We start from the raw sequence: 27,546 nt of genomic DNA on the forward strand, positions 1-27,546 counted from the left end.
TTTTTTTTTTTCTTCTAGTTGCCAATTCAAGTTTCTTTTGAGAAATTCCAACCCCATGCTAAGTGAATTAAGCTAAAAGGGGCTGACTTGGGAGAGATGAAAGTAGCAATACAACTTTCTACCAGGGGTGGGCAAACTTTTTGACTCGAGGGCCACAGTGGGTTCTTAAACTGGACCGGAGGGCTGGAACAAAAGCATGGATGGAGTGTTTGTGTGAACTAATATAAATTCAAAGTAAAGGAGCGGAGGGGAGAGCAAGAGAACCGGATAGAACAGCCGGATCCTTCCCGCGGGCCGTAGTTTGCCTACGGCTGTTAGGCCCTCTGTGATGAGACAAACCTGCCCTAACCAGAGTGCTAGAAAGAACCTAGGAAGTAGGGCAAATAGGGCCGAAAAACTGGGACCATCTATGGAACAGCAAAATGCACAATTCATCAATTCCTTTCTGCCTGGATGATTTTCACATCAGTCCCCTGCGCTCCCCCCCCCCCCCCCCCCCCCCCCCGCCAAGACTGGGTAACTGCTCAAGCATCACTTAGTTGCTCCCTGCCTTTGATGCTAGCATCTCCCAGCAAAACCAAGGAAATGTCTCCTCTTAAAGCCATAGCTTTTATGGCCTTCTCCCTCTCTTCTTCTCCAGAAGGTCTCCATCAGGCCCCCAGCAGCAGCACATGCTCAGAACGTGACTTGCCCATGATTATTTTCTACAGCAAGGAAACGTGGGTAACAGATTTTTAGCTACATTATACCAGCCTCACAGACAATCAAGAACTTCGACTTCAAATACAGAGCAAAGTGCTAGAAATCATCCTACCAGCTAGTCAACCCCAGCCTTTCACATACAAATTCATTTAATTTACATAATACTGTGAAGTGGGTACTATTGTGATCCTCACTTTGCAGCCTCTGACAATAAAGATTTTTCCTTCATAAAGACTCAGAAGTCTTTGAAGATAAGGCATACCTTCAAAAGTGATGTGATACTGAACTAGAAAAAAAAATCATGAAACATTTATTGGAATTCTAATAGGATACCCAAAGTCATGGCTCTTTTGACAAAGGAACAGAAATTCATAAAGGAAAGACAGAGATGCAAATTGAAGTGATTGACCTTTTTTTTTTCTTTGTAATGAACGCTAGGTTTTGGAAATGACTATATTTAAGGCTTTGAAATATTTTGTTAAATTGTATTTCAAAGCATGGTTATAATCTACAGTTCTACACAAGAGTCCTGAAAATACTTATTTCATAAGGCCTGACACATTTTAGAGTCTTTGCTACTTTGATACACAAGAAAATAATATTTAAGTGATTTTGCATTTCTTTGACTATTTTCTTACATATGTGCTAAGTATATTTCCTCTTCTATGTATTATAATTTAATATTTTAAATTATTTTATAAATATATTAACCTTAAAACAAATATAATAAAACAAATGCAAATTTTATTATTGACATTCTGCATTAGAAGCAATAAATACTATCGCATTCGAATCCATAAAGTGGGGAGAGTCTTGCTAACCCTATAGGAGATGATATAAAGAGATAAAAAGATGAGAGAGACCCCAACAGGGTAGAAAATGAAAATTTTAGGTATTATAGGTATTCCCACAGCTGAATTAGGCAGTGGTGGTAGGATGGGAGGGGCAAATGAGATGATTTGAAATAGAAGAAATAAGAAAGGATGTATTTTGCGAAAGCTGAGTTGAATAAAGGCTGGAATAACATTTAATAAGTGATTCCATTGTGCAACCAGATTTGAGAGCACTGATCTAATCGATTTCTTCAGTCTCTTTCCGCTGGCATCCTCCTTGAATTTAAATTCCAGCAATGCATTTATATTTTATCACACCCACTTCCTTTCTGTCTGTGGTCACTTTGGAGGGAGAGTGGAATGGAAGAGTTCCCACAAGAATTTTTGGAACTTAGTGTTTTCAAAATAACATGAGTTCTCAATGGCTTCATAGAAACAAATGTGTGAGTTGATAAAAGATTGGGTGATCTTACAAATTTTTTTAAACAAAGCTCTTTGAGGTAGTTTTCCTATTAAAAGAAACAATTATCTTAGAAAAAAGGGTTAAACCTTTTAGTATCATTGGACTTTACTGGCTTTAGTTTTTTGTTTATGAGGTTGTGTTTTTTTTTTTTTTTTTTTTTTAATTAGGAATGAATGCGTAATGAACAGAAATAGCCCCAAATCCTCTTACACTGATTATTTGGAATGGAATTAGGGACAGACAATAACAACCCAAAATTATGACATGAGGGAGAAACTTCAGACTTCCAGGGGCTTTTCTGTTAAACTTTCAACTAGCAACTGACAGTTGACTATAGAGCAACTTCCCTGCAAAAGTTTGGGCTGCCCATGTTTTTGAGGACTTTTTAGTCAAAGGTCCAGGGAGACCAACTTTGTACCAAGGTCTAAATTATATAGTTTGCTTTTATAATTTGTTTTGTGTTATCAGAGTTGCTCTATTCCTTTGTTAAATTGATATTAAATTATGATCAGGTCTAACCCACATTGGCTTCCCCTTTGCAGGGGAACTTCCTTCTAGATCCCCAGATGGGCTTCCCCCTATTCTTTTTCTCCTCCTTTCCTCCTACAGCCCACCTCGTCAAGTTCAAGGGGGCTGACAAAAAGAGATTCATTACATCAAATGTTGGCAACATAGCTTGGTCTCCCTTCTCTTCCTTGATGGTTGGGACCTCCCCATGCAGCCGTGGCATCCAGTTGCAAATTTTCCTTTTTCATTTGGGGGCACTGGGAGGAGACTGTTCTCTACTTTCTAATAATGAAGTAGCAAGCATGCAGCAATTCTCTTGACCTTGCAGAAGACCAAGACTGGAGAACAGTTTATCCTCTCATTTCCCTTCTCTTTGTTATAAATTGTATGAATTCTCTTTGGAATGGAATGCCCAAGGTCTTTCTCTTCTAGTCTCTCTTGATAACAGAATAGCACTCTGGGTTTCCAGATGAAGAAAATATTGTCAATGACAAATGGCCATGAATATGTTTTGACCAGATTTTCTAACAGTCTACTCATATGTAGTCTCTATACCTTCTGACAGTTACAGTTTTATTAAATGTTTAGTAACACTTTATTTTTCAATGAGACACCTCTAAGAGGCCCGGTGATATATTTTCTGATTTGAATGACTTCATAGAGATGTGTACCTTATGGAAATCCTTCACCTGCTTGTGAGGCCTCACACTCAGACCACCATTGGACTTGAGCTATAGGGATATGAGAAGCCTCACCTACTAGTGCCCTAGGCCTAGATCCTCATTCCATAATTCACAGAACCATTGGTCTGGCATCTTGCCTCAAAACTCCCAATTCCATCCCTCTTCCCCTTCTGGGCCCTCTTGTATGAATCGGAGTACCTGATTCCTGTGGCTGCCATCCCCACACTTTAAGACAGAAGCTTAGTTTGATGGCAGGGTATGTATTTTCAGGGGTGAAAGAGTCACAGGAGGAACCACCACTGTCTTTGAGCACATGCCCCCAAAAGTGGCACATTTTCAACAATTCCTCAAAGTAGTGTGAACATGACTGTCGTTAAGACTTAGAAGGAAAGCCTTTGGAGAAGTGAAGAGTGAGAATAAAACATGGTCATCAGCCCATGAGTTGCACAGAGAAGCTGGTTTAAAGTTCAGCTCATCCATCCATATTTTACGCCATCATTCTTGCACAAAGCACAGGCTCTGTGCAGAGGCGGCTAGACCAGGCATAAGTCTCTGCTCTGAGCATCACACCTGTCTGGCCTTAAAGCATCTTCCTGCCCCTCCCTGCTTTGTCATCCTTTCTGAACTCGACCTTTCCATCCAGTTGATTGCAGTGTATGTCATTCCTCCACTGGACTAACCAAGGCCCTATTCTTGTTCCCCTCATCCTCTTAATTTATAAAATAGTCATTCCTCTCAAGTAATCTACAGCTTGGTTGGGGATCCTCATGAGCAGAACTTCAAACAGGAGAAGAGGGAAAGGATGGCAAAGGAAGGCCCCTTGGGCCTGATCCGCTTTTCACACAAAGAATCAACTGTAGATAGTTTGCCTTCTTTTCTATTGCGATATTACATACAGCCACAGAGAAACTAACATGATTAAAAAACAAAGACACACATTATACAACTGTACTTTTTTGTCCCATTATTAGGACAGACTTCCATAATGCACTATGAGTTGAATTGTTTTTATGATTCGCTGCCGTGGCCGACAGGCAGACCCTGAGCGACAGATGAATGATTACTCTGACACACGTTTCTGTGAAAGAGAAGCTAAGGGGCTAGTTGGCATAAGAAGCTAAAAAGCCCCGATTGCCTGCCTCATTAGCCTTTTATTGTTACAACAGCTTGAACTAAAATTAACCTCTAGATACAATCAGTAGGGTAAGCATCCTTGAGAAAGCACCTGTGTCCTTTAAGCAAGGATGTTTTGAAGTCTAAACATAAAGATTCTGGTAAACCACCTGGGGAGTCAAACTTGTTTGGAAAAGTCAAGGTAGGGGCTGCTGCCTTTGGCAAGGTCCCCCAGAGGCCTCCGACCTTTCAGAGATTCCTCCTTACAGACCTTCCAACCAAGTCCTATGCTTCCCCACAATTTGTAGTTGTGCCACTAGCATACTTACATTTTCTTATAATCTGTATTAAAAGCATTATTGTTCACTGTAAACACTTAATATGTAATGTAATTATTTTAGTTTATTTTGTTGTTTCATCATTTTTTAATATGCTGGAGACTCAAAAAATAATAATAAGTGGCCAAAACTTCTCTTGGCCTCTGAGAGGCTTTATAAATCTATAATAAAATGTGATGGATGCCAGGTGGAGTAGTGTATTATTGCTGCTTAGCGTTTGGAGTTGGCATGGCTGGCATAGCACACAAAGGCTTTCTGGAGGGGTGGAATTCAGTTTACCCCTCTTCTACCATGCCTTATCAGAGCCTTTCACCTTCTTGGCATCTTACACAGAAAGAGTGCAATATTCCTTACCAATGACATCTTGCCTCAGCTTCCAGGGAGCAGCACCTCTGCTCCACTTGTCATTTACTCTCTCTGCAGAACATCCTGTCTATGCGCTGCCAGATGGAGCTGCCTGTGGGGAGGGGGGATGTAGGGCGACGTCTCTGGAGGTAACTCTTCTCCCGCCCTCTCCTACCCCACTCCCCACCATGGGAATTAGGTCTTTCTAAAAGAACTCAGGGAAGTCCCACAATGAACTTGGCTTTTGGAATTTCTCTTCTATTTTCCTTTCCATACCTAACAAGAAAAATGAAAGGATTAGTCTAACCTTTATAAAAGAAAATTCCAAAGATACTCTGGGCATTGAATCTGCATGTTTACATTGTGTGAGAAGGAACTTATAAGTACATTTAAAAAATTTGTGCTTAATTTTGAGAGTCAAAGGAGAAAAATTACAAAGAATAATATGGCCAAAATCTTATTCAGTTCATCTGAATTAAGCATTCTTAATATTTTGTCTCATTGACTCTCATTCTTTGCTTTATTTTTGATTTAAGAAATAATACACTACAGATATAGGTCAGCCTTCCTTAAACCCTATCTCTATGGTTATTCCCTCCCCATCCCAGACCCCTCCCTTCCAGTGTGTTTGAAGTGTTGTCTGTTTTCTTCCAGTTTGTTCTCATATAGATTTACATGTAGTTTTACATATCTCTACATATAGAAATATGTGTACATATTTTTGTGTACACATATAATATGCCTGAGCATTTAAATGGGTAGGGTCCCTAGGCCTGGCCAGGGTTCAGGGCTGAATGGGGCCTTCTGGCTGCTGGCTGGGGCCTTCCTTTGTTCCGCACCACTCCCTGGTGGTCAGCGCACGTCATAATGAGCAATCAAACTCTCAGTCGAACTCCTGCAGGGACACTTTGCATATTAGCCTTTTATATATAGAGATTTATAAATTGAATTGCATGGGTATAATACATTCTTAGTATATATTAGACACTTAAAAAAATTATTTGTGAAATGAATGAATGAGTACATGAATAGCAATTTCAAAGCTCATTTTGTGTCGGGGTCTCTGTTTAAAACTTGCCAAATGCTGATATAACAACTCATTGTTCATTACCAGGCTTCTTTCCCCCAAGTATCTCCACCTGCTTGCACTGACATGCCAAAATATTTCTTTGAGGTCCCTCAGACTGCAAAATTTCATGTGATTCCCCTTACTCCTCATTCACTGCACTGGCACATCGTAAAAATTTAGAGGGGTTTTCTAAAATTAGACATAAAATGTTACTCCAATAAACATACTACCTAGTAGGTATTTTCTTCAGTTTTCATCCATGGGAAACTGTACGCTCACAGGCTTTAATGCATCCTGTCAGCCAAAGCACAATGAAGCAGGAGATTGTTACCCAAGAGTTGTCAAATATTGACTCTTCAAGACCAAAAATAAGGTGTGCTGGAGGCCAGCTTTGGGTGGGACCGCCAGATCCCAGACCCTTGAACAGGAGTAGGAAGTTTCACTTTCTGTTTCTCTGGTCCTCTTTCCCACCAAACGTTCCTAATTTTCAAAACAATTGTTGAAGTTTATTCTAGTTCCAAACAGTGTTTGTTGACTGAAGGTCGTCTTGTTCTTTGCTGTCAATTATATCTTGAAAAGGTTCTAGGGAATTGTCAAAGCATTTTTTTTTTCTGCTTTCTTAATAGCATACATATCATAATTAAGAAAGGGAATAGTATCTTTGCCTGTAGTGACATTTTTTAATTAATTAATTTTGTTTACTATATATCCAAAAATAATTTCAGGTAGTTGCAAATTTGTTTGCACCAATTATTAGGCTATCAACAGTGGTTACATTTATTAAATGCTCTGCTAAAATAACATCATATTCAAAGTCTGTCAATTTTACAATTACAGTTTGCAATGAAATCCTGAATGAGTTGTAATTCAAAGAATGGTTGTTTTTAATGAGCAAATTCATTTTGCTCATAGACAAAAATATAATTTGTTCATTAAAATATTCATCCTTTGAATCACAACTTATTCAGGACTTATTCTGTGTTGAAAACTATTCTAGGTGCTAGACACAAAGTGAGTATGTTCTCTGACATCATGGAACTTGGAGACTAGTAAGACAGTGGGTAGTTTTGTACTATGTCAGCTTAACCAAGCTGAAGCCTTGTCTCTTCGAATCCCCTTTTGTGTATGGTGTGGTGCCGTGCTGGCCATGAGGAACATTGTGATATTTGGAAGGGACAAGGAGAGAGAAGCAGCAGCTCTGAAAGTCAGTGTAAGGCACCAGGTGTGCCGCACTCATACACATTGTCACTGGTCTGCTGCTCACCTCGTTGGCAGCCAGCCTGCAACTTCTGCTTCTGCTGCTGATCTCCTTCAGCTTCTCGGTCCTGGATCAGACACAAGTGATCCCCATGGTGAAGGGCACCAGCTTCCTCAGCACATTTCACACCTCATCAAGGTTGGAGATTACTATAGGTTGAATGTGGGGCACACTCCAAATTCACATGTTGAAACCTAAACCCCAACGTGATGGTATTTAGAGGGGAGGCATTTGGAAGGTGATTGGTATAAAAGAGACCCCAGAGAATTTCCCTCATCCCTTCCACCAAGTGCGGCTGCAGAAAGGAGATGACATCTGCGAACCAGGAAGCAGGCTCTCACTAGACACCGAATCTGCCAGCACCTTCGCTATGGACTTCTCAACTTCCAGAACTCTGAGAAATAAATTTCTGTTGCCCTTAAGCCACCTGGTCTATGGTGTTTTGTTACAGCAGCCTGAACAGACTAAGACAGAGGTGGTGTGAGATGGATGTGGGTTTCAGTTTGTCCTCATGGGTTTTTGTTTGTCTCTGGTCTCTCCATTTCATGCTTAGAGTTTCTCCCTGAGTGTGAGTCCTGCTGGCCCAGGAGACTTCAGGCCCACCACCAGAGGCAAGGCAGCCATCTTCCATAGACATCTTCATCAGTACCCACATTGCGTGAGTTCTAATCCCCATAAGTAATCTTGCTTTTGATATTACTCAGAGAGGTTCTAATTCTCTGATCAAATCTATCTCATAAAAGAACATAGACATGGATCAAAGAATCATATAATGTACAATTATCAATTCTTTTAAAGATTTGAAGGAAGAATACAAGCTACAATGAGACAATATACATATAGGGACTTAATTTAGATCAGGGAAAGAGATGTCAAGGTAGACCCTTTGAAGAAGTAACATATTAGCTGGGACCTGGAGTTCAAGTAGATGATAGCCACATCAAGAGGAAGAGCAGTGTGTGAGAGCTCTGAGGTCTGCCCAGCGCAGGAACTGAAGGAAGACCTGCGTAGCCAGAGCAGAGGGAAGGAGGTGGCAGTGGTAGAGAAGGGCCAGGTCATCAGGACCTGTTTTCCAGTTCAAGGTCTTGATGTTTATTCAAAGGAGATGTAACAGGAGCTGAGTTCTGTTTTTAAAAGCTTACTCTGGCTGCTCTGTAAAGAAGGTGATCATATATTTGATAATGATCATCTGATGGTTGAGAATTAAATACTTTCTAGAATGGAATTTCAAATTCAGCACTTACTGCCTCTTGAAATAAAAATTACCTATCCAAAAAGAAACAAAACACCTCGCAGCATGCAGGGAAATAAAGACCTGGCCCCACAGTACTCAAAGCCTGGCCATCAAATACCTGAAAGGTGGCTTGATAGTTATTCTTGACAAATCGTATTATAGTATCATCGATGCCTTTTGCCTCCAAACTGTTGGCAAACTCTTTGAGATTTTGAAATAAGTAAGGAAAATTCTACAATGGCAGGATCATTACTGCAACAATGAATTAGAAAGAAGATTATTTGAACCCAAGTTGAAAAATATGCATACCTTACTCTAACACAGAGGTCTCAACTATCCACTGAATCTGTCTCCTTCCATTTGATCTTGAGCTAGCTACATGTTGATAATTTTCCTGCAAAAACATCTTGTTCTGCAATGTGGATGCTTTTCACTACCTCTGTTGCACACCAAGGTCTTGTTATACATTTTTATTCCTTCTCAGAAAAGGGGTTTGAAGCCATACATCATCAATATCAAATCTGAAAAGTAGATTTGCAAATCAACTTCTTGGTAGCTTAAATGGCCAAAATCTGAGTCACATAGAGAAAAAAATAACTGTGGTGATGATAGTGATGATGATGATGATGATGATAATGATGGAACATGGGGAGAGGGGGGAGGAGAAGACTGGCTTAAGAACAAGTTTTAAAATGGAAAAAGCTTCAAGAAAATATAGTTATGGTTTTAGATTGGTTGTTTTTCCCCAAGAAGAAAACTCTAAAAACGAAGAAATCTGATAAATACTGAAAATACAGAGATGGGAAACAGGAGGTTTATAATGGGTCTGATGAGTGAAAGGTTGTGCAATGGGAACAAAAGGGGGAGCAGATACAAGGATCTTCGAAGAAGTAAAGGCAACAAGACTTGGAGTCTGATAGGGCATGAGCAGCACAGGAGAAATGGTGACTCGGTAACAATAAAGTTGAAATGGAGGGTCCTGAACAATGGTAGAGATTGATTTGGAGAACCAAGATGGTGGCATAGGTAAACACCTGTACTTGCTGCCTCTCACAACCACATCAAAATTACAACTAAAAGACAGAACAACTATCATCCAGAACCACAGGAAAGCTGGCTGAGTGGAAGTACTACAACCAGAGAGGTAAAGAAGAAAGTGCATTGAGACTGGTAGGAGGTGTGGAGGTGTGGAACAGGCTGCCACCCGGTGTGCTGCTTTTTGCTCTGAACTTCAGTTCCAGGCGAGACTCTGGGGGACCCAGACACATACAGGGAGAAACTGGACTGTCTGGCATCAGGGCAGGAATGTGAGGGCGGCTTTCTTTCAGACAGAAGTGCTCGCAGCAGTCATTGTTCCTATGCAGGGACCTCTCCAGTGCAGGGCTGACTGGCAGCCATTGCTGTTTGATCTGCCCTGGTTGATTCCCGGAGACCCTACCCACCCAATTTACAACTCCACTCAAGCTGTGCACAGCGGCTTTTGCATATGAATGGCCTGTCCTTTCTCAGCCTAAAACTTGTCAAACAGGCAGCAGCTGGGTCAGGAAGCACCGAAGCTATTAAAAGAAGGCCTTGCTTCACAGCTGGGCCTTGTCTGGGCACTTCCAAACCCGATATAATGAGGAGCAATCTGCAGATCTCTCTGTATCTCCTGTTGGGTGGCCCCAGGCAGTGGCTGACTTTGCACCTCCTTCGAGATCCAAGAGCCAGTGTACCCAGTGGTCAGTGTGAGACCATACCAGATTACAACTCTTCACATCCATAAGTGACACACTCAAGGGGCAGGCTCAGTGAGCACCAAAGCCCCACTGAAGCAAGTCCTGCCCCATAAGAGTGTCTCCTGCACAGCAGCTCTCCTACTGAAGTTGCAGCTGGTCCCTATAGCCAATTGGCCTGGAGGTCAATTCCTCCCAGTGATACCAACAGCAATCAAGGCTCAACTACAACAAAACTGTGCACACAGCCCACAAAGGGGTGCACCAAGAGTGTTCACCTCAGGTGACTGGGGTGGCTGAGCCACTGGGCCCTATAGGACACCTACCACAGAAGACCACTCTATCAACTCAAGGAGACTTAGCAACTACCCAATACATAGAAACAAACACAGGGAAGCAGCCAAAATGTGGAGACAAAGAAACATGTTACAAAAAAAAGAAATGGATGAAAGCAAAATACTGGATAAAGAGTTCAAAATCACAGTTATAAGGTTACTCAAGAATCTTCTAGAAACCTCCAAGGAACTTAGTGAGAACTTCAAGGATCTTAGTGAGAATGCAAAAAAAAAAAAAAATAAGGAAAAGGACCAATCAGAAATTAAGCATACTCTGACTGAAATAAAGAATAATATACAGAGATTCAACAGTAGACTAGAGGATCCCAAGAATCAAGTCAAACATTTGAAATACAAAGAAGCAAAAAACAACCAACCAGAAGAGCAAAAAGAAAAAAGAATCCAAAAATATGAAGATAGTGTAAAGAGTCTCTGGGACAACTTCAAGCATGCCAACATCCAAATTATGGGGGTGCCAGAAGAAGAGAGAGAACAAGATATTGAAAACCTATTTGAACAAATAATAACAGAAAACTTCCCCTACCTGCTGAAAGAAATAGACTTACAAGTCCAGGAAGCACAGAGAACCCCAAACAAGAGGAATCCAAAGAGGACCACACCAAGACACATCATAATTAAAATGCCATGGGCAAAAGACAGAGAGAGAATCTTAAAAGCAGCAAGAGAAAAACATTTAGTTACCTACAAGGGAGTACCCATACGATTGTCAGCTGATTTCTCAACAGAAACTATGCAGGCCAGAAGGGAGTGGCAAGAAATATTCAGAGTGATGAATAGCAAGAACCTACAACCAAGATTACTCTACCCAGCAAAGCTATCATTCAGAATTGAAGGTCAGAAAAAGAGCTTCACAGACAAGAAAAAGCTAAAGGAGTCCATTACCACCAAACCAGTATTATATGAAATGCTGAAGGGTATTCTTTAAGAAGAGAAAGAAGAAGAAAAAAGGTAAAGATAAAAAATTATGAACAGGAGGAGAAACCAAGATGGAGGCATAGGTGAACACCTAAACTGCTGCCTCGCACAACAATTTCAAAACTACAGCTAAAAGACAGAACAGACATCATCCAGAACCACAGGAAATCTGGCTGAGTGGAAATTCTACAACTAGAAGGAAAGAGAGGGGCACATGGAGACTCAGAGGAGCTGCTAAAGGCTGAGGTATCAAGACACGCGCGTGGAGAGGACAGGCAGCTGAGTGCCCGGCTAGCTTTCTCTAGTGGAAGAGAGACGGAAGCTCCCGACTGCACTGAACCCCAGTTCCGACTGCACTGAACCTCAGTTCCGGGTGAAACCCTGGGGTCCCAGACTCATACGGGGGGAGTCTGCACTGTTGGGAAAAGAGAGGACAACAGGGAAACTCAGGGGAGCCGCAAAAGGCAGAGGTCTGGAGGCGCGCACACAAGTGCACGCAGAGAGGACTGACTGCTGAGTGTGCCACTGGCTTTCTCTAGTGGGAGGAAGACAGAAGCTCCCGACTGCACTGAACTCCAGTTCCTGGACGAGAATCTGGGAATCCAGATTCATTGAGGGAGAAACTGGACTGTCTGGCAGCAGGCGAAACTCGAGGGTGCTTTCTCTCAGAGGTGCCTGCAGCGATTACCGAGGGACACTGAGACCCAGGGGCCTCATAGGGCAGGGCTGACGGGAAGCCAAGACTGTATGCTCAGTCCTGAGACTCTGCCCCATTCAAGCTGAGCACAGGGGCTTTTGCAATTTTGCAAGTCTTGTCTCATAAGGGTGTCTCCAGCACAGAAGTTCTCTCAGTGTAGACACAGCTGATCCTCACAGCCAATTGACCTGGATATCAATTCCTCCCACTGATACCAACAACAATCAAGACTTAACTACAACAAGGCTGTGCACACAGTCCACAAAGGGGTGCACCAAGAGTGTCCACCTCAGGTAACTGGGGAGGCTGAGCCACTGGGCCCTATAGGACACCTAGCACACAAAGCTACTCTACCAACTCAGGGAAGCAGCAAAAGAGCAGAGACAAAGAAACAGATCACAAATGAAAGAAATGGAGGAAAGCAAATGACTGGATATAGAATTCAAAACCACGGTTATAAGGTTTTTCAAGAATTTCCTAGAAAAGGCCAATAAATTTAGCGAGACCCTCGAGGATATGAAAAAGGACCAACTAGAAATTAAACCTACACTGACTGAAATAAAAAATATTATACAGAGACCTAACAGCAGACTAGAGGAATGCAAGAATCAAGTCAAAGATTTGAAATACAAAGAAGCAAAAAACACTCAACCGGAAAAGAAAAAAGAATCCAAAAATATGAAGATAGTGTAAGGAGCCTCTGGGACAACTTCAAGCGTACCAACATCAGAATTATGGGGGTGCCAGAAGAAGAGAGAGAGCGAGATACTGAAAACCTATTTGAAGAAATAATGACTGAAACTTCCCCCACCTGGTAAAAGAAATGGACTTACAAGTCCAGGAAGTGCACAGAACCCCAAACAAAAGGAATCCAAAGAGGACCACACCAAGACACATCATAATTAAAATGCCAAGAGCAAAAGACAAAGAGAGAATATTAAAAGCAGCAAGAGAAAAAGAGTTAATTACCTACAAGGGAGTACCCATGCGATTGTCAGCTGATTTCTCAACAGAAACTATGCAGGCCAGAAGGGAGTGGCAAGAAATATTCAGACTGATGAACAGCAAGAACCTACAACCAAAATTACTCTACCCAGCAAAGATATCATTCAGAATTGAAGGGCAGATAAAGAGCTTCATAGATAAGAAAAAGCTAAAGGAGTTCATCACCACCAAACCAGTATCATATGAAATGCTGAAAGGTACTCTTTAAGAAGAGGAAGAAGAAGAAAAAGGTAAAGATAAAAATTATGAACAACAAATACATACCTATCAACAAGTGAATCTAAAGATCAAGTGAATAAAAAATCTGATGAACAGAATGGACTAGTGAATATAATAGAATCAGGGGCATAGAAAGGGAGTGGACTGACAATTCTCAGGGGGAAAGGGGTGTGGGGGGTGTGGGAAGAGACTGGACAAAGGTCGTACACCTATGGATGAGGACGGGGGGGGAGGTAAGGGCAGAGGGTGGGGTGGGAACTGGGTGGAGGGGAGCTATGGGGAGAAAAAAGAGGAACAATTGTAATAATCTGAACAATAAAGATTAATAAAAAGAATGGTAGAGACATATTTTATTTTTTAAAAAAATTGAAAATTGTACTAGTGAGAAAGGTGGTCACTCCAGGCCTTTTCTGTAGGTCAGCAGAAAAGTTGAAAGTCCTTTTATTTGTTAATCCTCACCTGAGGATATTTTTTCCATTTATTTTTAGAGAGAGTGAAAGGGAGGGGAGCAGGGGAGAAAGAGAGAAAGAGAAAAATCGGCAAGAGAGATACATCGATTGGTTGTCTCCCGCATGCATCCTGACTGGGGTTGGGATGGAACCTGCAACTCAGGTATGTGCCCTTGGCTCAGAATCAAACCTGCAACCCTTTGATGTGCGGGCTGACACTCTAACCACTGAGCTACCAGCCAGGGCAAAAGTCCTTTTAAAATATGACAATTTCCATTTTCTTCAGGTACTCAAATGCAATCAACTTACCTCAGCCTACAGACTGTGAGCCCTCAGATACCTGAGAAGGTAATGCTATATTTTTCAGGATAGCACAACACATGGACACAGTTTCTCAAGCCAGAATGGGTGTGGTCTTTATATGCACTTGGCCTTTCATTTTTTGTTAAATTTGTAGCCTTGGTTTTAATGAATGCAGAGGGATAATGTTTCAGAATGATAATGACATGATTGGTATCTGGATTGATTCTTTGTATTCCTGTGAACATGACTATAATTATATCAGAGACAAATAGTATTATAAGCATGTGATCATGCACTCGAATATTCTCCTGTGCATGTTCAAGGCTGCCCTTGGTATTCACTGTAATATACTTCCCCGAAAAGCACATGTTCTGGGGAGGAAAGAGTGGTCTTTGCTGCCAGCATCTACCTGGCACCTCCAGTCTCAGCTCCAGTGACCTCTCCTCTTGCACCTCCTGGGTTTCTCACTAACCTCCTCCCTGTCTGGCACTTTCTCTGCTCCTAGGCTTTGTAGGAGAGAAGATTCCATTATTTATGTGGCTGGCAAGAGAAAAATAACAATTCTTATCTGTGATGAAAAACTGCTCAGATGGGGGAGTTGTGAACATTGCATTACTTGGCTCAGAGTCATAGAAGGCTGAGAAGGTAGGGCTAGGCATCATGTTTTATTTATTTATTTTTATTTTTTTAAATGCTCACCTGAGGATATTTTTTTCCCATTGATTTTTAGAGAGAGAGGGAAAAACAGGGAGAAATATCGATGTGAGAGAAACATATTGATTGGTTGCCTCCTGCACTCGCCCTGACCAAGGCCCAGGCTGGGAAGGAGCCTGCAACCAAGGTACGTGCCCTGGACCAGAATAGAACCCGGGACCCTTTGGTCTGCAGGCCAACGCTCTATCCACTGAGCCAAAGCAGCCAGGGCTAGGCATCATGTTTTCAATTGCGAAGCATAATCTGCTGTACTTGGTTTGCAGTCCATTACTAAGGGCCTGCAGTTCCCACTTCAGGACCCAAAGGGGAAGCTCAGGAGCCAGGAGCGTGTGTTGTGTAGTAAGCTCTGATTGTAGACAGCTCTCGAAAGGGAACCTTCTTGGCACTTCTCATGCTATGCATTTTGATTCTTTTTATATATTTTTTCCAACATAAAAACTGTTTCAGTTTCAGCCTTAATTCTCTTTCAAGCCTACCATGGATGTTCAAAATCCACTAAATATTAAAACAGCCTCAAGTAGCTTCAAAGTTTCTACTTCCACCTTTCTCCCTTCAAAACACATACAATCACTATGTTGTACATATCACTATGTTGCTTTAAAACCTTATATTTGGAAAGCCTAGAGCTCCAGAAAATCCGGGAAATTATTAAGCAAAACTGTCCTAAGAATTATTGTTTCATGGGTACAAGTTTCACTGTAGGATGATGGGAAAGCTCTGGAAATGAATAGTGGTGATGATTGCACAGCAATGTGAATATGCTGAACTCCACTGAATTGTCCACTTAAAAATGGTTAAAATGGTACATTTTATGTCAGGCATAGTTTACCAAAGTTTTTTTAAAAAGGCCAGTGGTTGCCTGAAGAAGGAAGTATGGGCATGTTTTCAGAAGGGCCTGGCATTGTTCTATTTTTGCTCTAGTGATTACATGTCTATTCAGTAATTATTATACTTACCTTTGACTTATATTTTACGGTATAATTGTGTTATATTTCCCAATAAAAAGATTAATTAAAAAGTAAAAAACAAAACTATCCCCAGTGGTAAGAATTATGGGGCCTTAGGAAGCCCGTTCTCCTGCGCTGGGCCTCATTTTTTATTTTTAATGTGAAATGAATGACTTAGACTAAAAGATCTCGGAAGCCTTTCTACTGCCAACATCCTGTAATTGTACACAGTAACTGCTTGTGAGCGAAATAACTACAAGGAGCAAAAGTCCTAGGCATATCATTTATTTTGACTGTGTTTTCCTTCACAGAAATTGAAAAATCAAGGCGGTGGGGAAACCTTGAAGCAATAAAACCCACTGACTAATATGAATAAACATAGGTTGTATAAAATACAGCCTGGATGAAGTTGACTGCTCTAAGATACAAACATGAAGAGAAAGGATTGTTTGTCACTTAATCTTGGGTAGGAGGGAAAAGAGAGCTCCACAAGAGGTCGGTTGGGCTAGGGAAATTTGAGGCAGGCACCTCTGAGTTGGAGAAATAGGAAAGGTCTTTTATCATCTTGAGGAGGAAGGGCCTGGCACCCTTGTTTGCTCTCATCTCTGCCAAATACAGGCTCTCCGGTGGCAGCTCTGTTTCTACACAAAACCATCTTCTTCCCCATAAATCTTTATTTTCCAGATCCACCCCCAAAGGCTCAATGGGCAGCTACACCTACTGATTCCTTCCTTATGTGTTCCCATTTCCCAATAGTCTCCTCATCCTCAAGGCCCACCTGAAGTCTTCACCCTCCTTCAGGCCTTAGTGAGTCACCCTGACCCTTTCCTTGGGTTTCCATGACACACTGTCTCCTGATTCTCCTCCTCCTTCTCTGTCCCCTCCTCTTTACTTCTCCATTAACTCCACTTTTTATCCCACATTTAAATGTCCTACAGTATCTAATATTCCAAAAGCTCAACAAAGGAGTTGGTAAACCATGGCCTGTAGCCCATCGACAGTTTTTATAAATAAAGTTTTATTGAAACACAGCCACACTCATTCACTTACTCATTCTCTATGGCTGCTTTTGTGCTCCCACAGTAGAGTTGAGTAATTGCCACACAGACCAAATGACACACAAAGCCTGTAACATTTACTATCTGGCCCTTTACATAAAAATTTTGCCATCCCTTGCTCCAGTGAATTAAGCTGTTGATACTTCTTTTGCATAATTGCCTTTATTAATTCTGTATTTTATTTCTCCAACTTGAGGACCAGGACTGTGTCTAATATGCTTTAGTGTTCTTCCAGAGCCCATCTCACTGCCTTGCACCTTATTAGAGTCTCAGTAAATAATGATTAATTAATGAATGATTAATGAATGAATCATTTAGATTGCAAAACTACCAGCATTTTCACTTTTGTTGAAATAAAATAGTCTGAGGTAGAGCGATACTTTCTCCTAGATTTCCACTGACGCATGTCTACCTCTCACCTTTCCATCCTCCCAAGGCATCAGGATAGTACAGTGGTTGGCCACTGATTCAGGGCAGAGAGCGTGGGCTTTGCATCCTGTCCCTATCTCTTGCCAGCCCTGTGACCTTAACACACACACAAACAATTTTGAAAGTGAACATACAGAAGGCCAAGAGACATATGAAAACATGCTCAAAGTCACTAATCATCCAAAAAATACAAATCAAAATGAAATAAGGTACCATCTCACACTTGTCAGAATGGCTATCATCAACAAATCAACAACAAGTGCTGGAGAGGAGGTGGAAAAAAAGGAACCCTCCTACACTGCTGGTGGGGATGCAGACTGGTGCAGCCACTGTGGAAAACAGTATGAAGTTTCCTCAAAAAATTAAAAATGGAACTCCCATTTGACCCAGTAATTCCACTTCTAGGAATATATTCCAAGAAATCAGAAACACCAATCAGAAAGAATATATGCACCCCTACATACATAGCAGCACAATTTACAATAGCTAAGATTTGGAAACAGCCCAAGTGCCCATCAGCAGATGAATGGATTAAAAAACTTTGGTACATCTACACAATGGAATACTATGCTGCTATAAAAAAGAAAGAACTCTTACTATTTGCAACAGCATGGATGGACCTGGAGAGCATTATGCTAAGTGAAATAAGCCAGTTGGAGAAAGATAAATATCACATGACCTCACTCATTTGTGGAATATAATGAACAACATAAACTGATGGACAAAAATAGATCCAGAGACATAGAAGCATTGAACAGACCATCCAATCTCAGAGGGAAGACAGGGGAGGGTGGCGGGCAGGGGTAAGAGATCAACCAAAGGACTTGTATGCATGCATCTGAGCATGGGCACAAACAATAGGGGGGTGGGGACGTGCTGGGGGGTGTGAGTGGACGTGGAGTGGTCAATGAGGGAAAAAGACATATGTAAAACTTTCAACAATAAAGAAATTTTAAAAAGTTCTCTAGGATTCACTTTCTCATCTCTAAAATCATGATAACATAGTAATTAATCATAGGATTGTTGTGAACATTTTAAAATAAAATAATATATTTTAAGTACTAGGTATAATTTCTAGGATACAGTAAGTGATCTAAAAATTGTTGGCAATTGTCATTGTCCTATTGTAATGGTATCTCATTCCCTTCCATCTCCCTTTCTCTATCTAATCAATATTCTTTTCAAGTGAATGTATTTTCTTTATATTTTTTGTGTTTTGAATTCTAGGGCTATAAGGTTGGAGTTCTCCAATAGTGAAGGGAGGGTGGAAAGGGATAGATATGTTCTTGTTGACTTGACTTGTCTTAACTCTCTTGCCATAGAAAAGTAATAACCATTTTTGCCTACTTATCAATTCAGATATTCAAAAAATTCAATGAATGGTTTTTGAAAAATTGTAGCCTGTTAAAGGAATGAATGAGGCATGGTTGCTTCGAGGATGAATAACATATTGTATGCTCAATTCCTAATGAAAAGTAAAGGTGCAACAAAGCTAAAATAAACACCAAGGGAAAACCTGAAGGAAAATTAAGTCCCTAAAAGCCAATGAAATGGGAAAAGAGAGTGGCACAGTATTTTACTTTGATGATTGCGTTATTTAACAAAGTTCTTCACTGCCACTCTTATAGTAATCTACCAACCACCTTCTCCATGGCTTTTATTTTCTATCATAATTACATTTTTTATTTAACAAAATGTCTTGAAAGTATTGTTCAATATAATTATAGTTGTCATTGAATTAGTGTTTTCACCTTTTAAAACTAGTTATTGTGCTAATGTTAATAAACATATGCCGATAAAGGCCATTAACAATAAAATAAATAACAAAAGGTGTTAACTTTTAAAGGATAATTTATGAAATGTTAATATTTACATTAAAAATATATAGCTTTTGATGCCTTTAAAACTTGGCCCATATGTTAGATAATAATATAATAATTTCTAGTTCCAGTATGTCCTGTGTTTGAAATTCATGATAAATGTATTTTTGGTTAACTACCTATGAATGTTGATATCAGGAAAGATATATTTCTTCCACTGTAAAAGGTTCCTCAGTTTTTGCTGTTGCTGTTGTTATATCAGATAATACCTATATGTCCTGATTCATAGACTACAAGATGGAAAAAATATCAGGAATTAACCCAGCCAGGAAAAAAAAAATGACAACATAGTTTTCATTTGTCAACCCCCTTACCAGCAAATGGCAGGGGCAATTACTTCTATTCTTTACTAGCCCAATGTGAATTTACACTCATTAGAGGGTTGAGTGTGCAGTGCCTCACAGGTGCTCTTTTGTAATGTGGGAATATTAATTAAGCCTTTGTACAATATCCAGCCACTAATTACTATTTAGCTGCACTAGTTCATGTCACGGAGTCTTTATGTGTTGCAGTTTTTCCTGCTTAGCCAGCTTCCTTTGCATGGCAGTGTTCTGCATTTGCCTTTGCCTCGTGTGTTTGTAACCATTTCTCTGGTGTAGATTAATCTCCGGCCTTCACAGAACCTCAGTGGCACAGTGGGTATCATTTTGACCCCATTGAAATTCTGTTACAAAATTTTCTCTCCACCTCCTCACCGCCCACTGTTTTCACATTGATCCCAATGAAATCTTGCCAACATTCTAGTTTCCTGGGAAACTTTATGAAGACTTTTTTTTCCCCCAAACTACATCATCTTGCAGAAGTAATCGTAATGTTAATAGATGGGTCTGTTATCATAGGGAAAATGTACAGAATGGTTTAATTCATAGGAAAGAATGTAATTGTACAAAAGTGTTTTAATTAGAACATTTTACTTCCCATGGTAGAGTAGTTAGAGATCAGGCATATAAAGAAGTATAATTCCTCTAAGATTATTCCTCCATCGTTAAGGCTGTCCCCATGTACTCCAGGCAAATGACCAATTGGAATGATTCCAGGCTCTGCTCTGACCCATGTTCAGAAAAACCACTCTTTAAGGATTTCCTAATAAAGATGTTGTTTTAGGATCAGTAGCTCATCTATTGGGACTAGTTAAACGTACTACATTCACAGTTACCTAATAGAGAACAGAGACTAAAGGAATGGGAACTCGTAACAGGTTATTTTTTTGATGGAAAGGACAAACTGGGAGAAATGATAGCGAAAAGTCCATAAAATGCCTGGAGGGCAATAGTGCAAGCAGACATTTGATGGTTCAAAGCTCATCAAAGGAAAGGAGAAGTAGAAAAGTGTTAGGGAATGTTGCACGGTTTTCCATAGAGATATATTTATTTATCATTATTTTACAAGGTTCTTAATTGTCTAGTTACTTATGGTCCATTAAATATTTTGGTGTCAGCTATGTAAAGCAATGGTTTTCCACATTTTCATTTTAGTGACCAACATCTTTTCAAAGAAAAGTTACACATATTCCCAGTTGGAAAACCAAATAAAAAGAGAGCTCTTCTGATTGAAAAGGGGTTGGAGCATCAGAGGATTGCTCTTCCCCACAGCACCTGGCTTCTCCTTTGTACCCCACTGCCCCCAGCAATCCCTGAGGCAGCAATGTGATTAAAGGCTGTTTGAGTAATCATCATCCTTTGAAACAAGAGATATTTATTCAATAGGTTCATGATTGGAACCACCATTTAGGGAAGCATAATCACTCTTCATTAAAGTTGGCAAATTTGAGAAATTGCTGATACCCCCATTTCATTAATTCATTCATTTTTTTCCAACAAATATTGATAAATACCAAATAACCTACTATGTGCCAGATACTGTGATAAGTTCTGGACACATAAGTGTGACCAATAACCTGGCCGGTGTGGCTTAGAGTTTGAGCATCAATCTATGAACCAGGAAGTCCTGGTCAAGGCACGTGCCTGGGTTGTGGGTTCAATCCCCAGTGTTGGGCATACAGCAGGCAATTGATCAATGATTCTCTCTCATGATTGATATTTCTCTCCCTCCCTTTCTCTCTCTCTCTCCCTCCCTTCCTCTCTGAAATAAATAAAAATATTTAAAAAAAAAAGAAAAGAGTGACCAATATAGGCATGGTCTGTGCCTCATGGAACTTACAATGAAGAGTCTGCGATGAGCTGCCACATGCATTCTTTGAACAAATCATTTTCCCAAGATGTTCTCCCTGTATTTAACCACACTTTGTTCAAAGCATATTTTTCCATAGATAATATTCTTAGATGTGTCTTATGAGAACTTCCTCATACTATGTAAAGTTCAAAAGACTGTCTTGGTGGAGCTAATGCAGCAGTGGAGAACATTGGAGCAAAATGCGGTATTAGTAGTCAGGTAAGACTAATGGTCTGGTTCTGGGAAGAGTTCATTCTCAAAGAAAAAGGGCAACTCACTAGGTCAGACTCAGGAGAGAAAAATTGCACCAAGACTCAGGAGCAGAGGCCAGAACAGGAAGTCCTTAAGCAGCAAGGAACATTCTTTTTTTTTTTTTTTTTTCAATATATTTTATTGACTTTTTACAGAGAGGAAGGGAGAGGGATAGAGAGTTAGAAACATCGATCAGCTGCCTCCTGCACACCTCCTACTGGGGATGTGCCCACAACCAAGGTACGTGCCCTTGACCGGAATCGAACCTGGGACCCTTCAGTCCGCAGGCCGACACTCTATCCACTGAGCCAAACCGGTTTCGGCAAGGAACATTCTTGCATGTGTCATTTAAGTCCCTACCTGAAGCTGGCAATATCTCCTATATGCCCTTCATATACTAGTTAACTTCTGGGTGTCTCTCTGCCTGCCAAGGAGAAAGCCCCCATGGCAAGATGGAGAGATGTGTTGTGTGAAGATTTAAAGTCACAGCATGATGTGTAAGTAGGAAATATGCAATAACTATGACAGTTATGGGGATGAAAGTGATGGTTTTGAGTTTGGACTAAACAAAGTTTTGGGTATCAACTATAAAGCAGGATGCTGAAGTTTGTGGGCAACAATGAAAATTCAAAGAAAGTGCATCAAGAGGGAAAATCAGTAGGTCAAGGATGAGCTCTGTCAATGCTCGCGGACATCAGGATGGGAAAGGGAAATTGTGAAGAGGCAAATAAACAAACAGTATCATCATTAACAGAGGATATCTCATGAGCACAATGGTGAAAGTTCTTTATTTAAGAACTTGGAAGTTCACTCCGAATCATATAAGTTTTTGTCTTCAGAAATTCCAGTAGTTTATTTGCTATGAGACCGAATCCTTTGCTAGAAAATATGTCGGTAAAAAATATATAACTCTAAAAGACACCTCTGAAACTGTGTCCTGGCCACAAACAGTATTTTTAACTTGTCCCTCTGACCAGATACTTGTCTTATTTACACTATTCCTTTCAGTTATTTTTTATTCTTCAATATATTTTAAAACAGCATGTTTCCTTTCTGACATATCTACGTATTTCTAAACCTAAAATCATAGTTATTCTGTCCTCTGCATTGCAATGTAATTTTCCTCTGTGTAAGAAGAAACAATAAACTCTTCCTGAATCCTCAATTAGGCTTTAGTTGATTATCCTATAAGAGCTATTTGCAGCTTACTCTTAGGAACATTGTCCACAGTGATTTGTTTATATCATAGAATAAAACCCCTGAATCTTCAAAACTTCTCTTTCCCTCCTGCTTCATTCAGGCCCAAATATTTAAGACAGCCTTCTGAAAAGCAGGCAAATCTCTGAGGTGAATCTTCAAATAATGCAAAAGTAATCTTTGCCTTAAAGAAATAATGGGAAGCTGGTTCTTTGGCAGTTTTATAATGAGATTTTTCCATTGGCTTTCTCTTTAGCACTCTCTGAATGTCAATACTATATTCTTCTTTGAGAGAGAGCAAGAAGGTAACTCTGAATCCTAGTAGGCCCAGAGGCACAGATTAGGGCCGTAAACTCAAGTGTCAGAATCTATAAACTCATAAAATGTAAGTCCATGACATATAGAGAAAAGAATAATAGTAAAGAAAGAGCCCAATTATTCTCAAGAAAATACACCTAGAGGGAAGGCTCTTAAAAATTATTTAAGGCTTTATATGTGTCTACCTACTTATTCCTATTCAACTTGTATTTATTGAGTATCGTGTTTCAGGCATTCTGACTAATGCCATGCCAGTAATATAAAGATAAATAAGTTTCATGTAGTGTAGATAATAGATAAAATAAACAAGACATTTTCTTTTCTTTTTTTTTTTTTAAATATATATTTTATTGATATTTTACAGAGAGGAAGGGAGAGGGATAGAGAGCTAGAAACATCGATCAGCTGCCTCCTGCACACCTCCTACTGGGGATGTGTCCGCAACCAAGGTACATGCCCTTGACCGGAATCGAACCTGGGACCCTTCAGTCCGCAGGCCGACGCTCTATCCACTGAGCCAAACCGGTTTCGGCTAAACAAGACATTTTCATAGAGAAAAGTAAACATGACACTATCGGTGTTGCAAAGTTCTAAAAGAATAGAACCATCAACTGGAATGGGGCATTGGAAGGGATTTTTTTTTTTTTTTCTAATTCAACCATTTAATGGGAGAGATCAGACAAGAAGGTATAAACCCTGTATGGAATTCAGAAAGGCACAGTGGCAAGGCTATATTTAGTAATGGTGGGCTGAAAAGGATGGTACTTCTTGGTGTGAAGAGGAGCATCTAAGAAATCCTTGGTTTAGCTTGTTGACAATTCTATGTTAGTGTAGGGAAAACTGCTACACTGGCTATACTTCTAGCCACCATGGAAGCCTGGTTAGGGGAACGGAAGTGGCAGGAGTCATGGAGGGAAGTGGCCCCATCACATAATGGTAACAAAAGGGGAGAAGTCATGAGTGGGTAAGCATGGCCTTGGACTTGAGAAAGCAGCTTGTAGAATGTCCAAAGGAAATGTACACATGAACCATCATCTGAGACTCAGAAGGAATATGGCTAAAGAGACATGGGAGGTTCTACAAAGCAAAATGCTGACGCGGTCATGAGAAATTATCTCAAGGAGAAAGGAAGTGGGGAGGCGGCACAGGTGCATTGGTGTTTTGATGTACCAGCACAGGACGTTTGATTTTGAAAGGCTGTGTGAAAAAGATGTAAGCTGGAGACAAAGTGAAGGGTACCTCAAAATGGGACAAGACACCAGTTTGACACATTAACAGTGACTTTTCCCCCAGACAGTTCTAATTACCTTCTGACCCTCCCCCATCAGCAAACCTGTTCTCTCAAGGGAGAATTGTCTCAGCACAAAACCAGAAGGAAATTTAGTCCAATTCTGGGGCCTGTTTTGTTGTAGAGCTTTGTCAAAATGAGGGATATCTTTAAATCCCATTCTGCCCCATGGCTATGCAGAATCAATTAAATAATTTAAAATCAATTAAATAATTTCAGAAATCAAGGTTGCCCTTTTTTTCCTTGAATAAATAATTGTTCTATTATCCTCTTTTTGTCTCTAAGATAATGTTAACAGTAACAGATCTGACTCATATTATTTTGAGACATTTTTACTACAAATGAGTTTTTTTATTGGAATGTGCATGCAATCCAGGAAACCACTTCCAACCCATTCCCAACAACAACCCTTACACATACAAACACACGAGAACCCCATGGGCATGGTCCAGTGATTGCCACAAGGAAGGGAGGTGTTTAACCTCTTTTATTAAGAGCCCTAGGGCAGAAGTGATGAGCTGTGGAGACATCACCACCTATTGTCAACTTGTCTTAGGCATCTTAATTGGGCACGCCTTTCACCACGCTTTATTAAACTCAGATAGGTTAACTTCTAGACAAAGGAATATCTCATAAAATTTGGCAATCATTCTATGGTGTCTTCCATTTTGCAACATATAGATTTTTATCTTCTGGAAAGGGGTTTAAAGATCTTACTGAGACCTACTTTACAAGCATCATAAATTGCTAATCCTATTTGTTTCTCACAAGAAACAAAATTATAATTATATAAATTGCATAATAGTTCTTCTAGCCTATTGGTCAAAGAATTAAATCTAATTGGCTTATATCATTGGTCCCACCTGATGTCTTTATGCACAAAACAAAGCTTATGCACAATAATGGGGCATGGAGTGGATTTGTAATGGTTTGGATAATTATTATAAAGAGAATTACTCTGTGGATAGATGGCAATGTGAAAAGAAGCTCCTAGTAGTATTTCAAAGGAATCCGTCCTATTAAAAATATTGTTTAACAATGAATGAAGACATGAAAGCCTAAAGAATTGTAATAGCAAAAGCAAAATAAAGCTGGTGGGAATAAATAATATGCCAGATAGCAGAATCAAAATATTAAACTATCTCAATTGATTGATAAAGTGGGCTGAAATAAGTAACTGAGAATAGAAATGTAAATTCCCACATCGGAGCAGAAAAAGGTCAGTTTTTTCAAATCCAGATCATGATAAAAATACCGTAAGAGCAAGTCTCATGAAAAAATTTGGGGTGTTTATGTTGACCAGAATGTCAACATACCGAGATTAAAGGACCAAAAGAAGCAGTCAACCAAAGGAGGGCATAATTCAGGGCATAATTCATTAATCCTGTCTCTAAATTTAACAGTTATAGAGAAGATTTTATGCATATTAAATATAAAAGTGTAGCATGGCTAAAGTGGTTACATTATAAATAGCACAAAGAGATGAGGAAATATTCTAGCTCTCAGAAACTACAATCTCATTCAGCAAAAAAGTAAGTCTTTGCAAAAAGAGGGACGTTCCCACATGTGTAATTATTTCACTTTCATCTTTCTTTGCCCATATTAGTCAGCTCGGCTGCCATAACAAAATACCATAGACTGAGTGGTTTAAACAGTGGACATTTATTTCTCAAAGTTATACCATAGAGACTGTGAAGTCCAAGATCAACAGGCCAACAAGCTAGGTTTTATTATGAATTCTCTTCCCTTGGTTTGTAGGCAGCCTTCATCTGGCTGTGTGCTCACATGGCCTCTTAGTGTGCACACAGAAAAAGAAAGAGGCAGGAGGGAAGAGAGGGAGGGAGAGAGAAATCTTCCTCTTCTTGTAAAACCACCAAATTTGTCTAGGGCCCCACCCTTACAACCTCTTTTAACCTTAATTACTTCCATATGGACCTTATCTCCAGCTACAGCCACATTGGGGGCTAGGGCCTTATCTTAGTCAGCCCAGGGCATTATAACAAAACTAGAGGCCCTGTTGCATGAAATTTGTGCATTCTGGGGGGGGTCCCTCAGCCCAGCCTGTGCCCTCTTGCAGTCCAGGAACCTTCAGGGGATGTCCGACTGACAGCTTAGGCCCGCTCCCAGTCGGACCTCCTTAGTGCTGCTGCGGAGGCGAGAGAGGCTTCTGCCACTGCCGCTGCACTTGCCAGCTGTAAGCCTGGCTTCTGGTTGAGTGGCACTCCCCCGTTAGAGCTCACTGACCACTGCTTTGAGCATCTTCCCCCTGGTGGTCAGCACACGTCATAGTGAGTGATTGAATTCCCAGTCTCCCGGTCGAACTCCCGAGGGGACAATTTGCATATTAGCCTTTTATTATAAAGGATTAGTAGTAATATGTTGTGCTACACATCCTTTCTATTAGTGAAAGTTAGAATGAGCTTATGTGTGTACATACATACATTTGTTTTCTTCAGAGACCCAGTTTGTTAAAAACATTTCCCAGCCCACCACTGGGCAGACAAGTAGAAATGAAAGATGGAGAAGAGTTGGAGGGACAGTATTTAAGCCCCTGAATCCAAGTGATAATAGCGGCTGGGTCTACCCTGTGTTTTCCAGTTACGTGGACCAATAAAGTCCTTTCATTTGTGGTTGCCTAAAGCTAACTTGAACTGGTTTTCTGTCACCTTCTTCCGAGAGTCCTGACTCATACTACATGTCACAGGCATGTTTAGGGAACTAAATTTGGTTAAGCCCTGAGAAAGAAGTTTCTGCAGATCCAAAGACACAGCCCTCACTTTCAGGATCAAAGCAGACTTTAAGTAGCGGGAGTAACGAGCTCTATTTGGAAGCTCTGTCTTTTTTTTTTTTTTTTAATTCTTTATTGTTTAAACGGAAGCTCTGTCTTTTGCGTTGTTAGCTTCCCCGCCTCTGCCCTCATGTCCCACCTTAGTACCAGGATCCATTTCTGAGCCCAGTGCCCCTTTTTCATCCAGTCCTGCAAATACATCTCTTCTGGTTCTTGTACCTAATTGACGGCTCTGGTGTCAGGACCTGTAGGACTGGCTCTGCCTTTTCCTTGGTAGATGCTTGGGGCCTGGCTGCTGG

This window comes from Plecotus auritus (genome assembly GCF_963455305.1).
Source record: "Plecotus auritus genome assembly, chromosome: 5".
Classification (NCBI taxonomy): Eukaryota; Metazoa; Chordata; class Mammalia; order Chiroptera; family Vespertilionidae; genus Plecotus; species Plecotus auritus.